Source organism: Capsicum annuum, chromosome 9 (assembly GCF_002878395.1).
Source record: "Capsicum annuum cultivar UCD-10X-F1 chromosome 9, UCD10Xv1.1, whole genome shotgun sequence".
Lineage (NCBI taxonomy): Eukaryota > Viridiplantae > Streptophyta > Magnoliopsida > Solanales > Solanaceae > Capsicum > Capsicum annuum.
In genome coordinates this window covers 18,034,100-18,048,365 of record NC_061119.1, presented here as the reverse complement: position 1 = coordinate 18,048,365, position 14,266 = coordinate 18,034,100, and positions in this window count along the sequence as shown.

Sequence of the window (14,266 nt, the reverse complement as noted above, 5' to 3'; positions counted from 1 at the left end):
GACTTAGGCTTGCATAATGTATTCCATGCTATCACTTCTCTCCTAGAATTCTCCTTGGTCCTATTCCACATAAAATTTCTACAAATACTAATGATCGTAGAATGGATTTTCTTTGGTAATAAATAATATGCTCCTAATGAGTTGAAGTTTGCCACCATATGAAAGAAATTTTGAAGTCCAATACTTCACTCTTGCAGCAATCTTGTCCACTAAAGACATATACTGACTGATGGTCAGTTTCTTGGAGGACAAAGGGACACCCAGTTATCTGAAAGGTAAAGTTCCCACTGTGAACTTGAAATGTTCCGCAAGTTTTGATTGCAGTGCATGTGATACTTCAGCAATGTAAATACAATTTTTTTCATGCTTGCTCAAGCCCTAAAACTTTAAATAATATTCAAATAATTCAGCAACAATTGTATGGACACCTTGTATCCCGTGCAACATAATAATAAGTCAACGACAAAGCAAATATGCATAAACTTCATCGTCTCACATCTGGAATGGAAATTGAACTCAGTTTATGCTATCAAACTCTTTAGAGATCGGTTAAGATATTCCAGGTCCAGAACAAGGAGATAATGAGACATAGAATCTCCTTGTCTCAGTCCCTTTTTAGCCTGAAAATTCTTAGTCAGAACCCCTTTTTAGAGTATATAGCTCACTATAGTGGTACGATGCATACTCAACTCCATCATTCTGTTGGGTATCCCAAATTCCAATAATAGCATTTTAAAAATTTGCCACTTTGAAGAATCACATGCTTTCGTGTTCCACTTTTATACCGCGTCTACGAGAAACACCTTGCAAGTTATAACCTTTAACAAGTTCAGGAGCAACAGTGACATTATCCAAGATATTTTCCCTATAATAAAGACATATGGTGATGGACCTACTAAGTAATCTATCACTGATTTTAACTTAGTAGTGAGAGCTTTTATATTACTTTCCTCTGTTTTATATTACTTATGGGTGCTGTATTTATGTTATGTAATCTGCTTCTGTGCTTGACTATGTGTTTGTGTGGTATCTCGTGCCTTGAGCCGGGGGTCTATCGGAAACAGCCTTTCTACTTCATCAGAGGTAGAGGTATGGACTGTATACATCTTACCCCCCCCAGACCCCACTAGGTGGGAATACACTGGGTTTGTTGTTGTTGTTGTAGTGAGAGCTTTTACAATTAACTTGTATAAAGTGGTACAACAAGCTATGGGCCTAAATTCCTTCTCATAAGTTAGCAATAGTTACCTTTGACACCAAGGTTACAGTGGTATGATTCACTGCTCTAAGAAACTTATCAGTATTGAGAAATTGCAATATATGTAGCAGAACCAACATCATCCCCTACAAATGTCCATAACTCCTTGAAGAACTCTATTGGAAAACCATAAAAACCAAGGGCTTTATTATTAGGCATGTCCATTAAGGCCTTGAGAACATCTTTCTTAGTCACTGGCCTCATAGGTTGTTGTTGTTGTTAGTGCATATTAAGACATGAGCCATTCCTTGCAATACTCAAATCAATACATTGAAGTGTAGTTGTTGCATCTCTTTGAAGCTTTTTAAAAAAGAAATAAATTCATTTCGAGCTGACCCGAATCAGTGAACTTCATTACTTGTCAGTATATATGCTAGAGACTCTATTTCTTTCTTGACTAGCTTTATATGAACATGGAAAAATTTAGAGTTAGAATCTCCGACAGTAATTCGTGTTACCCTTCATTTTTGGCTAAGCACCATTTTATTAATTTTACAGCTGTAAGTTGAACAAATCAGCTTTCAAGCTCTCTTGCACTTGTACCAACTCAGCTCTGAGTCCTGTTACATTTGTTTCGTGTGAGTTGAACTCCTTATTCAAACCTCTAGTCCTATTCTTGAGTTTTTTTAGATTGCTCCAAACCACATATATATAAAAGCCATGTATCTACTGCCTCCACACTTCATGTACAACATTTCTAAAAGAGTGTTGATGTAGAAGAGCATTTAACAGTTTAAAAAATCTTTGTTCTGGCGTAGTAAGCAACATAGGGGAATAGTCACTACAGTCGGGCAATATAAAGTCAGTCTTAATATATCCATTAACTATGAACCACACTAAATTTCTAAGTTCCCAATCAATAGTATTGTATATTTTGCTTCCAGATTCTCTATTGTTACACCATGAATAAGTGTTACCCCTCCCTTTAAGCAAACCAAGTCCCAGGTCCTCAACACATTGTTGAAAATCTTAAATGGCATATGTATGAACAGGTGTTCTATTTGATTCTATCTTCCACATGAAGCATGGAGTTAAAATCTCCGGGAATCAATTAGTGAAAGTTTACATTTAGTACAATATCACTTAGCTTCCTCCATAAGTCATGTCTGGCTGGAATAGTGTAAGTTCATAAACAAAAGTGGTCCAGCAGCTAAAAGTTGAATTCTTGTCCTCCATATAACAGCGCATCACTTGTGATGTAAACCTCACCGTTATCTTCACTTGAGTGTGTTTATAGTAAATCCACAGTCTTTCATTTGGGGCATGGTCATCGTTATCAGCAAAAGCATGATTCCCTCCAAACTGTTTTTGTATTTTTTTTTATGTTTTTGGCTTTTTCACTCTAGTTCCAACTATTCCATTCCAATCAGGCCAAGCTTTATTTCCGGAAAAGGATCTCATCTTCCTTTGTTTAAAGAGCTAGTTCATCCCTCTTATGTTCCATGACATGAAGTAAGGATCATGAATGGTATGAAGGATCATCAACAGTTTCCCTTTTAAGAATTATTTGAAAAGCATCACTTATTCTACACTGAGACAGTTGCCCTGTATCATTATCAACATGTCGAACAGAGTGGTCATCAGTATCATGAATCTTCAGTGCAATAGTAACATTTCTAGATACCATTAAAGCCATCTCCAGGTCACTAAATCCTTTCTTGGTCTCACATTTAACAGCTAATCTTTTACTCTAGTCAAATAAGGGAATTTGCTCCTCTCTGATGCCGTTCCTTCTTCTCTTCGATTTAGCAATCTCGGGAGGTGGTCTGTTTCACGTTGATCTGCATGATGCCCAAACTTACAACATGTAGGGCAAACTTTTGACGTTCATTCATAAACCACAAACTGCTTCTCTATTATCTAATCAGATTTTTTGATGCATATCTCTGTAGAAAGGGCTTATGATACGATACAAACCAAGGAACACCAAACACACTCCAAAACAGTCCACAAATCTTAAGGATTCGAGGACCCTTTTTGGAGACCACTCTCGGATTCACTACAACATACAATGACGAGATAGAAAGGTGTGTTTTCAACACCAAAACAGCAACAACAACAATAAGATGAGAATAATATGATAAGAACAATAACAATAAGATACAACAACTCACGGGTTGAAGATAACAATATACACAAACGGTAACAAGATTACAATAAACAAAAGGGATAGATAGTTAGACAAGTAATGGTATAATCTTAAGAACCCAAGAATTTGGTGGACTCTTGGATCCTTAACACTACATACAACAAATATATAACTCCTACGTTGACACAAGAGGGATTTTACCTCCTCTAAACACCAACGTATCAAGCGAACAATTGCAACATAAGTGATATCCACACTTGGTCAGCCCTAGTTATGGTGGGGATGGCTTTTCCAAGCCCTAACTATGAACTACACTCTCAAAGAGAGAGGACTTTCAATGTCTCAAAATATCATCATAATACATCTAATGAGAAAAGTCCTAAAATGTTCTATTTATATTCTATTACAAGACAAGACAAAAATAACAACAATGCCCTTAAAGGGAGGGGCGGTCATTGAGTGCATTTGAACCCAATGAAGTGATCAAAATGTCCTTAATGAAGATAGACCAAACCGTGACCTATTAAGTGTTGTCCAAAACCGCGAGACCTCAAGTCTTCGATGCTCCAAGCAATCTTCCACACACAGCCTTGCTTATACTCAAAACGGATCTTCTTTGCATATTCTTGTGCCCTCGGGGTGATCAAGTCTTGAGCCTTTAAATGATGACCTCCAATCATGTCTTCAAAAATTAGGGTGGCCAATTGACTTGTATCATCCTCCCCTTCTTGAAAAGGTTTCGACCTCGAATCCAAACCTTGCAAGAACAAAGAAAAGACAAACAAACACCAGATCCTCATGACATGAGGGTTAGAATTAGTATAATAAACAACATCAACATGCCAAGGAGGTACACACTTGAGATATAACCACACATCCTTTGTTTTAATCACGAGGGGCTTAGCAAAAATATTACAAAGGAATCACCATCAAGGGGTGGTGCCTTAATTGAAAGTAAAGTCCACGCAACACATAGAGCAATATCACTCAAACAAGTGGACTGACCAACAACTATCTGTCCTTTACACCCTAAGAAGTTACCGGGCTCAAATGAAAGACGTAACCAAGGAATTAGACCTCGGCCACTCTCACTCTCCCCTAGGGTGTCATCCTCAAAGTTAAGCATACCCTCTTTATCACCATTGGAAATATCATGAACAAAAAAAAGGTTGAGAAAGGTGTTCCACAAGTCAACTTTAAATAAATGATTCTCATGCATATACTTACTACTAGTTTCAAAATCTCCAATAGGAGTATGCCTAACATAAGAAACACATAAATAAGAAGTAGATAGAATTTCTAAGCACATATCACCTTCTCTTTTAAAGGAGCAATCCTCACTTAGACACAAACCACCACAGGCAGCAAAGGGATTACATGTAAAACCATCTTTACCAAGACAATCACAATTCAGATTTTCTAAACAATCGAGCACATCAAAGTCATTTCAACCCGATTGATCATTGTCCACATCCTCACTAGTTATTGGCAACTCATATACCAACGTAGAATCACCTTGGTTTTCACAAAGGTCAACTAGTGTGTGAATACTCTCTCTACATAGTAATAGAACCTTAGTCAAGTTATAAGTGATAGCACTAGATGGACACAAATCATTCTCACGAGGAGAATCAATTTCGTCATCTAAAGGATCAACTAGTGCTTACATACTTACAACAAAAGTTTCATCCTCATGCGACCTAACAACACCAAAAGTATCACAAAAGGAAGACTCAGACACCTCTACACTAGGCAAAACCGCAACCACTCCTATTTGGCTACTATTAGCCACAACACAACATTCTAAGTCCATAGGAGTGTAGGGGATAGTATTTTTACCTTGTAGCTCACATGAGCTATAGTCTTCCTCTTGAAGTGTGTCCAGGCAGCCTACTTGCTCCCTTTGACCGATCATACGATCCAACCTTTCATTTATCATAGCCATGTCTCAGGAAATAGTGTCAAGGTGGGCCAAAATGACATTGGCGATATTGTTGTCCATTAGTTGAGGGGTTGAAGCCGCAGGTTCCATTGTAATTATACCTAAAAAAAAAAGCCTACAAAAGAAAACACAAGTTAGTTCGAAACAACCTCACCACACTCTCACACACTTATTCATCTCACACTTGGATTCACAAGTGTTGCAAGTCGTCTTGTAGTTCGTGATGAGTCGAGGAGTGAGTTTACTCCTTGGTCGGAATGGATTCTTTGTTTGAAAACTCAAGAAAATAATGTCCGAACTCGAACTAAGAAATACTACGATTCAAAAACATGAAAAGAACAAAATAACACTAACACGAAGAAACGTATTCAAAACTAATTTACAATCTAGTAGAGGAGTGCTAGTTTGTCGATTAGTTATTAGAGTCAACAAACGAAACTAGAAATCAACAATAAGAAACTAAGAAATCAAAATTTGAGCTTAAAATTATTGTGTGAACAATAAAAATGATGATGTGGCAACGACGTATTGGTTGCGGCTTTTAACAAGTTATTTTTTTCAAATTCTAAGTCTTGATCAAATTGTAATTTGGAATTGGTGGGAATTTATTTAAAGGAGGGAATTTACAAGTCTTTGGAGCTCTTTTTCAATTCAAATTTCAAGACTTGACTTTCTTTGTCCTTTCTCCTCAAAACATAGACCCTTAAAACATGATGGTGGTTGGAGGTGGTTGTAAAGTCTTTGAGTCTGTAGGAAAAGTCTTTAAGCCACAAGTACTACACAGTGGCGGAGCCACAGCCGATGAAGGATGGTCAGATGAACACCCTTCGTCGGATTTTTTTTTTTTCAAGTATATAGGTTAAATATAGATATTTATGATTATATACATGTTGTTACACACCCTTGACAAGTTAGAGAAGCATAGTCCAGTGGTCTAGAGTGTGCATTTCCGTATCAACAATCCGGGTTTGAACCTTGGCAGGTGCAGTAGTGCTTTATTTTTTTTTTTTTTAAACAGTTCTTTGTCCAAGGGAAAATATGAACACCCTTAACCAAAAGTCTGGCTCCGCCACTGGTACTGCACCTTAAATCTTGGACTTATGTCTTGCAACACTAACACAATACACACTCCTTTTCTTCAACTTCTAAGATCAACAACCATTTTTTTCTTCAACACTATATGGAGTTGGTGAAGAACACCAAGAACACAAACTTTGAGTCTTGAAGTTCTAAGGTTTAAATTGGACCTCCCAAACAACAACAACACCTTTTCAAGCTTAAAATCCATAACACAATTCCCACAATAAACCTTCAAAACTTGAACCAACAACAACAATACCAATAACAATCCACAACAAGGTTCAACAACAATCGGCCAAGTCGTTGTTCACAACAACAACAACAAAGCTCAAACTTATATATAGACTCAAAGTGTTAGTGAAGAACAAAACTAAGTGAAGAAAAAAACTAACACTAGAAACACTCAAGACAAACAAAAATCTCGGTCAAGACACAACAAGAACATAATTCTCGGCCAAGAACACAACACAGGCAGATTGCACTTTTTCTGGAATTTTTAGTTTTTCAATAATTTTTTTTTATTTTTCTACTAACAAGCCCAAGATTGATCTTGTGGGAACAAGATCAAGCCATGCTCTGATACCAAATGATACGATACAAATCATGGAACACCAAACACACTCCAAAATAGTCCACAAATCTTAAAAATTTGAGGACCCTTTTTGGAGACCACTCTTGGCTTCACTACAACATACAATGACGAGATAGAAAGGTGTGTTTTCAACACCAAAACAGCAGCAACAACAATAAGATAAGAACAATATGATAAGAACAATAACAACAAGAGACAATAACTTACGGGTTGAAGATTACAAGATACACAAATGGTTACAAGATTACAATAAACAAAAGGGATAGATAGTTAGAAAAGTGATGGTATAATCTTAAGAACCCAAGAATTTGGTGGACTCTTGGACCCTTAACACTACACACAACAAACACCTAACTCCTACGTTGACACAAGAGGGACTTTACCTCCTCTAAACACCAACGTATCAAGCCAATAATTGCAACACAAGTGATATCCACACTTGGGCAGCCCTAGTTACAGTGGGGATGGCTTTTCCAAGCCCTAACTATGAATTACACTCTCAAAGAGAGAGGACTTTCAATGTCTCAAAATATCATCATAAAACATCTAATGAGAAAAGAGCTAAAATATTTTATTTATACTCTATTATAGGACAAGATAAAATGACAACAATGCCCTTAAAGGGGGCGGCCATAGAGTGCATTTGGACCCAATGAAGTGACCAAAATGTCCTTAATGAAGATGACCAAACCGTGACCCATTAAGTGTTGTCCAAAATCGTGAGCCCTCAAGTCTTCGATGCTCCAAGCAATTTTCTACACACGGTCTTGGTTATGCTCGAAACACGTCTTCCTTGCATATTCTTGTGCCCTTGGGGTAACCAAGTCTTGAGCCTTTAAATGATGTTCTCCAATCATGTCTTCAAAAATTAGGATGGCCATTTGACTTGTATCAGCTTAAGTGACGTCAACCTGTATGAGTATCCTAGCATAGGAATTCTTTCCCCATGGTTGTTAATTTATCCGTACAAATAGGTTTATACAAATAGCTTCCAATTCTAACTAAGTTTTCCTCCGTCCAATACCGCAATGTTAACCCTGGAAATTGAACCTATAGAGGAATCACTCTCATCGACTTAGGGCTGTGCAAAAATCGAACCGATTGATAAAAATATTATTGGTTTATTGTTATTGGGTTATTGGGTTAATGATTTTTTAATGGTTTTATAAAAAAGAATTATTGGGTTATTGGTTTGGTTTGATTTTTTCTTATTGGGTTATTGGGTAAACTGATAACCCTATATATATATATATATATATATTATACAAACCTATTAATTTTTATGTGTTTCTCTTTAATAATCTCTATAAATTAACAAACCTATTATTTTAATTATACAAACTCTTAATTTCTCCTAACAACATTTAGTTCAAACTTGAAGATTCTTGTAAATTAAAACACATTATGTAGGATTTTTGTTTGCAACTAAGATTCAATTATTTTTCATGTTAGTTACTACTATTTCTATTTTATGAGTATTTTCTTATCGGTTAAACCGAAAATCGAACCGTTAAGGAGTAAAAATCGATAAATCGAAAACCGATAAAAAATATCTTATTGGTTTAGCATATTTAAAAATCAAAAATTGATAAATCGAACCGATAATATGTAAAATCGAACCAAACCGATCGATGCACACATCGACTCTTTCTTGACTTCAATATCCGGGACCCAATTAGTAAGTACCATGGGCTGATTGTGAAACGCGTAAGGGCCATTTTACACAATATCACATTTATCCGTTAATGTCTCAAACTTGAAGATAAAGTAGCAATCTTCATGTAAGAAAACCCTTGGAGCCTTAGCAGAATTCCACACTCGCTACACAAAGTTTACCATCTCCTTAAATACTCAAGTATTATTATTTCATTTACGGAGACACCAATCAATTTAAGTTATATTGAATTGGTTAAGTGATTTTGTACATGAAATATCAGTTGCTGAGCGACATTGCATGTGAAATGGAAATAGTTAAGCATATTTTCTGTTACAATAAAAAAAAAAAAAGACAGCCCGGTGCACTAAAGCTACTGCTATGCAAGGTGTCCGGGGAAGGGCCCCACCATAAGAGTGTATCGTACGCAGTCTTACCTTGCATTTCTGCCAGAGGCTGTTTCCAAGGCATGAACCCGTGACCTTCTGGTCACATAACAGCAACTTTACCAGTTACTCCGAGGCTCCCTTTCATTTTTTGTTACAATACAAAGTTAAATAAATTTTTGAGATAATTATCATTAGTTGTGATGGTTCAAAAAATTAACTCTCCTAGTGACATCAATTTTCAATTTGTTCTTTTTTCTTTGACAACATTGTGCTAATGAAATTTCTAAGTCAAATAATAAATTAAAAAAGGACATTTAACGTGTGTTTTACTAAGTAAAACGTAAAGATTGTTGTCCCTTTATATATTGAAAATCGAACATCGCGTATTTGATATTATACTTCACCAGGACTACAAGAATATTTTTTCAAAAAAAACGTTCTATAAAAAACTTTTATGAAAGACAAAAGAAAAAAAAAATTATGTTTGCGATGATTGAATCATTCCACCCTAAAACGAATGAGTGTACGATACTGAGTGATTAATTTTTCTTTAAAAGAGGAAATTATTTTCTTAAACTATAATAATCTAATCAAAGTGTCGAAAATATTAATGGGGCCAAATAACTGTCACACGGATTCTTAATGTTCTTGCCGTCATTATGCCTTTGCTAAACCATAAATTATTCCAAATAAAATGTTTTTTATGATTTAATTGATTAATTATTTTAATTTTTTCCTCCGAAGAAACTTCCATATTTAGTAGTTACATGCAATTTCACACTTCTTTCACCTATTCTATATTATAGGAATGCTATTATACTCTTTGAATAATCTAATAATTAATTAAATTTATATTTAATTTTATAAATGAATATTAAATTCCCCATGCATGTTTTTGCCACTATAAATTGAAAGCATCAACATAAGAAGTTTCCTCTCCTTAATTTTATTGCTCTATGGTGTCAATTTTAAGTTTTCTCTAAAAAAATTCATGGTCTGAAGCATAAAAAGAATTAATTAAATTAACCCATGAGTGTCATAGCAGTAAATAATTATCTAATTTATTCCTTTCATTTGTCTTGGGGGTATATATGAAAACATGTTTCATGTGATCAAGTGCACTTTTATGGTGTAATGGCAAAGTGCAACTAAAATCCAGAGCAAGTGATTTATTTATTTAGTTTTTTAATAGTGGTGATGATTATTTATCAGAAATAAAGCTTTCATGACACCACCAAAAGCTTAACAAATATTCAATAATTATAATTAAGTACAAGTGAGAAAGGAATATTTAATCTATTTCTTTATTATCATTTTTCTCCTTTTGTACTTGAAACTTCTTGAAGTGATCCATAAATAAAGTTCACTCGATCACTCAGTCGAGCCATGTAGGGGTAAGGGGTTCATTTGAATCTTCTTCACTGGAGAACTACATATTAAAATTGTCTTTTATATATATATTAGAAGTTAAATTCTGTTGACTTCTTAATTATATGTTTACTATTTTTTTGTATTTTAGGTACATGTTACTTAGATCACGAAATCCGTAATATTTAAATATTAATCACGAATATTATGAGTCTAATAATCTGATTCAAGTACTCTCAATGTATGTATGGATCCACATTCCACATGATGGTTGTAAAGTATTTAGAACATAATATAGTATATGAATATTGTGCAAATTGGAGGGAATTAAGTTCGAATCATGAAATTAGTTAAAATATAATGAAAAGTAAAAATTAAACTCAGTGAATGCATCAGGTGTTTTTTCATCGTGGGTTAGGCGCACGTCACGACAAGACCTACCCATGGCATATCTCGGACTTTGCGAGAAGACATAGTAGAGATAAAATTGATTTTGATGATAAACATTTCATTTTATACTATCTAGTTAAGTTTGGAAAAAATTTGGATTGAGATTAATTCACTTTTTGACAAAAAATTAAAGGGCTAAATAGAAGTACAATTATAATCATCGTATCCTCTTAATTCCATCCGTACTATACTTTTAGATAACAAAGTCCAATTAATTAACTACTTCTAATCGCAGAAAGCATACCAAACTACTTCGCATTAATCATAATCAAGTTGTACATAAACTATATATTAGAGTTAATACATAAAAGTGACCCTAAACTTGACACCAAATTATAATTTTGATCTTAAACTTTGACAGTGCGCAAATATGACCTTTAACTATTCAAAATTGCACAAATATGACCTCCAATCCTACGTGGCAAAACGCGTGTTCAACACGCAAAATTGGGCTTGTCCAGCTTAAAATCTAAGGGCATAATACATAAATATGATCTTAAACTTTGATAGTACACAAATATGACCTTTAACTATTCAAAACTGCACAAATATGACCTTTAAATGACTTTTCACTATTATTTTTTTTAGTTATTTTGGCTCAAAGATGAAAATGACATCTAATTTCTTTTGTCATTGTGGAAAAAGAGCAATAATTATTAATTAGGTGGGTCAGCCTCATATGAAAAAATCGCAAGGGTATGTATATATATTATAAAGCAGAGGGTGAATTTAAGTTATATAATATATCTAAATATAATTTATTTAAATATTAAATTAAAGATGAAACTATACTAATAATAAAAAAATTATAGTTTTAATAAAACTTTATTAAATTAACGTTATCAAGGATAGTAGTAGTAGTATATTAAATTAACGTTATCAAATTAACGTTATTACAATGTTATTAAATTAACGTTATTAAAATATTATTAAATTAATGCAGGGGCGGACCTACGTGGTTGTCATGGGGTTCACTCGAACCCACTCGGTAAAAAAATTACGTTATATATATAAGGTAGAAAATCTATATTTATGTAGTATATTAATGTTGAACCACATGAAACAAGGCACTTAGATAGCCCAGTGGTGTTATTTGCTCTTCTTGAACGCTTCATTCAGCCTACTACGCGGGTTCAATTTTTTAATTTAAAAAAAGGTTAGGTGTTGTACCTATAGAAATAATAATAATAATAATAATAATAATAATAATAATAATAATAATAATAATAATAATAATAATAATAATAATAATAATAATAATAATAATAATAATAATAATAATAAAAACGACATCTTTTTAACACAAAAAGTAAAACTTTGTTAGTGCACAAATATGACCTTTAACTATTTAAAACTGCACAAATATGACCTCCCTCCAAGTCAGCCTTTTTAACGATATCGCACCGTGTGATTGGATTACCTTTCCACGTAGGCGCGAGTGAAACTCATACATGGGGTTGCAAAATCAGAGGTCATATTTGTTCAGGTTTTGAATAGTTAAAGGTCCTATTTGTGCACTATCAAAGTTTAAGGTCAAAGTTATAATTTGGTGTCAATTTTAGAGTCATTTTATGTATTAACTCTATATATTACAACCATTGCTCTCATAATGATTACATGGAAAGCCATAATCATTTCTCTCCAAAATAAAATAGGGAAAAGGATCAAATATACCCCTCTACTTTAATTAATTGGTTAAATTTGTCCTTCGTTATACTATCAAGTTAAATATGCCCTTGTCGTTATAATATGGGGCCAAATATACCCCTGGTGCTAGCAAACTTCACAAACATGCCCTCTAATTAAACAAATCTATCCAGATTGACTGAAATTCCCCAATTTAACTTTAAATTATTCGTTCTTTCTTTGAAACCAACCTTAACCCACTACCAATTAAATCCAAAACTAATTTTTTCCATCTCATTTACTCTAATGAAATCTGTCATTTCCATAAAGGGTTCAAACGAACATTTTCTTGTAATTTGTAAACATATTTTTTTCCAACAACAACAATTAGAAGTTTTTTCCATAACTTTCTATCTGTAATCACCAGTAAAGAATGTTTTCTTGTAAGAACATAAAATTTTGACCCAACTTTAAATTCCTCAAATCTCAGTTCCATCAAATTTTCTTGTCTAACATTATACTTGATCCTGCAGTACTTCATTTTGAGTTGCACACTGAAAGAGAATCAATTGGATATAGCGTTAAGTGTTTTCTCTCAAACTACCCTTTTGCAGGCAACAAAGAAATTGTCAGCATGTCAATTTTTGAATATCATGTAAAAAATATAAAAATGATAAAACGAGTGTAAACAATAATGCAAGATATATAAGAGAAAATTTTGATGGTCATCATGTAAAGCATGAGTAAGTGATCGACGGGGAGTGGGGATAAGCGTCGGTGATGAACGTGGAGTTTTCTTCGTCAGAATAAATCGATCTCTTAAAGCACCCATTAACGGTGCAATTTTGATAAATGGATCAGTTTGTATGTAAATATTGTAAGGATGTGAATCTACATGGTTCCAAGTTCCAACTTTGATTGTCTCAATCATTCAAAGCTTCATGTGTTCATTGTCTTAACTTCTACAAGTTGAAGAAGATGAGTTTGGGAGGTTTAATGGATGTGGATTAAATTAATTAACGGGTTTGGGTTCAATTAAATAGAAAATTGGATAATTTTATGTAAATTGGGGAAATTCAGTCTATTTGAAAAAATCTGTTAAATCAGAGGTATATTTGTGAAGTTTGCTAACGGTAGGGGTATATTTAGCCCCATAGTATAAGAAGGACAAAGTAAACCAATTAATCAGAGTAGAGGGGTATGCTCGGCCTGGTCAGCCCCCGGGCTGTAGGGTCCCGATTCCCGGGATGGGCCAATTTTAAAATTGGGCCCGATTAATCCAGCCCGAACCAAAATCATTTCAGGCCCGCCGGTTAACTGGCCCGGCCCAATTTTTTTTTCTGTAATAGAAAATTCAATTTTTGACCGTTGGACCCAACGGCTATATGACCATTTTTGGTTCCAAATGGCTACTTAGCCCTTTTTAATTAAAAAATTTTTTTTTTCATTTAAAATATTTTTAAAACCTAAAAAAATTCCTATAAATACCCTACACTTTCAAATCATTTTCCACACAATTTTCATTCTCTCAAATCTCATTGTCTCTCAAATCTCAATTCTCAAAATCCAAATATTCTATATATTTCCTAAAGTGCTCGATTTAATTTTTTTTAATTTTGCGATTACAAAGTACGAGTGGAAGTTTCTAAAGTCGCAACTTTTGGATACTTCCAAAATTTGGTATTATCATTCCATCTCTTACTTTTAATTTTTAATTAGTCTATTAATTGGTGAATATTTAATTTTATTATATTTGTGTATTTTGAATTTTTTTTATTTTGATTTATATTACGGATAAGTTAAGAAACCTCGCCACTA